The sequence below is a fragment of the Microtus ochrogaster genome, linkage group LG5 (genome assembly GCF_000317375.1).
Source record: "Microtus ochrogaster isolate Prairie Vole_2 linkage group LG5, MicOch1.0, whole genome shotgun sequence".
In the NCBI taxonomy this organism is placed as follows: Eukaryota; Metazoa; Chordata; class Mammalia; order Rodentia; family Cricetidae; genus Microtus; species Microtus ochrogaster.
In genome coordinates this window covers 27,411,807-27,413,952 of record NC_022031.1, presented here as the reverse complement: position 1 = coordinate 27,413,952, position 2,146 = coordinate 27,411,807, and positions in this window count along the sequence as shown.

The following is a 2,146-nucleotide window of genomic DNA, read 5'->3' as shown; positions in this document are numbered from 1 at the left end:
CCTGACTCTGCCTCCCAAGTGCTGGGATTAAAGGCGTGTAAATGTCTAAAGTACAAAGTCTCTTTTGAGAGTCACAAACTATCTTAACTGTAAAATCAAGATTAAAAAGCAAATCACATTATTTCAAAATATAGTGGCACAGGATATACATTACCATTCCAAAACATAGGGACGGGAGCATATGAGAAAATACAGGAACAAAGAAAGAGTGAAACCACATGGGCAAACTCCAAACTACATCTCTATGTCTAATATCCAAAAGCTCTTCAGATCTCCAAATTCTTTCAGCTTTTTTTTTTGTTTTGTTTTTCTTCAACATGCTTCTTTCTGTTGGGCTAGTTCCACTCCTTGTTAGCAGCTCTCCTAGGCAGGTATCCCATGCCTCTGGCATCTCCAACATCCTGGGATCTCCAAGAGAGTCTAGGCTTCAACATCACAGCTTCACACAATGTAATCTCTAGGTATTTATTCAGAGACACCACGGGCACATGCCTGGCCTTATCAGATTTTTCTTTTAACAGGGCAGGAGATTCCAGAATCCTTTTCTTCTACCCTTGACTCTAAAGCCAGAACCATATGCCCAAACCTGCCAAGGTCTGCTGGTTACTGGGGCTGGAACATGTCCCCAAGTTCAATTACATCTTTATCAACTTTCAGTTCTAAATGATATCCTTCATTTTCTAAGCTTGACTATACAGAAACTGGGTCTGTAGACCAGACTAGTCTCAAACTCAGAAATCTTTCCATTACTTTTTCACCAGCTTTCTGCTTTGGACAGTTTATACATTGCCTAAACTTGGCTGTTCTGGAACTTACTCTACAGTCCAGGCTAGCTTCAGACTCAGAGATCTACCAGCCTCTGCCTCTGGGTGCTGAGATTAAAGGCATGCAGAATCACGTTTAGCTCCAAGCTTTGCTTTAATTCCTTTTCACAAATCGGAAAGTGAGTGGAGCAGGATCTTGTACTGAGGTCATCACCTCCTGCATTCCATTTCTTAATCTGCCTGCTTCCTTGAACACAGGGCTTAACTCTATTTTACTTATCTCAATTCCTCATTCTCATTTTCTCCTCAAATTAATCTACATCTTGGATTTTTTTTCTCCTCAGCTTGCTGCTTTTTGCTGTATATCTTCATTAGGGTTAACATTAATAAGCACACAACAGACTCTATAATAGACTGTCTTGAGATTTTTCTCTGCCAGTGGAATTAATCCAAAACTCTTCACTTTAGTATCAGGTAGATTTTTTCATACAAGGACAAAAAGCAGCCAGATTCTTCACCAAATACCACAAGCTTTGTTTCTAGATCACATATTAACATTCTTCTTCTCTGAAACCTCTTGATCCAAGGACTCAAGTTCAAATTAAACTCAGCACCACTATCTTCCATATTTCTACTTAGATGGCCCATTAAGCAACACTTAAAGCACTCAATTGTTTTCTAATCCAGAGTTCTAAGGTTCACAGCTCTTCAAACAAAAGCATCATTAGGTCTATCATAGCAATAACCCAGTCCTGGTTTTTATTAGTTAGGATTTCTATTCCTGTGAATAGATAATATGAATGTGACAACTCTCATAAAGGAATAACACTTAATTGAGATGGCTTACAATTTCAGAAGTTTAGTCTATTATCACCATGGTACAACATGGTGACATGTAGCAGACATGGTGTTAGAGCCGAGAGTTCTACATCTTGATAGGCAGGCAACAGGAAGCAGTCTAAGCTTGCACAGGTATGAGATCTCAAAGCCCACCTCCATAGTAGCACACTTCCTCCAACAAGACCACGCCTACTCCAATAAGGCCACAACTCGTAATAATGTGCTTCCCTTTGGGGACCATTTTCTTTCAAACCACTACACTACCCATGTTGCTTCTTTTCCTTTTTGGTGTATTCAACAAATTTCAAAACATGTTTCAAATTCTTTGGGTTCAGATTTGCTAACTCCTCTGGAGATCAACTGAGTTGAGATTTAGACATACAAATACATTTCCACGCTTTCTTCCCCACCTTTCAGTGCTATCTTATTTATACTTGTATTTTATTCTTTCTTCCCTTTCTTCTCACAACACTTATAGATTTTAGAAGAATGACAATGAGTGAATAAAATTAGTCTTCATGGACCTTAGATTCTGTATACAG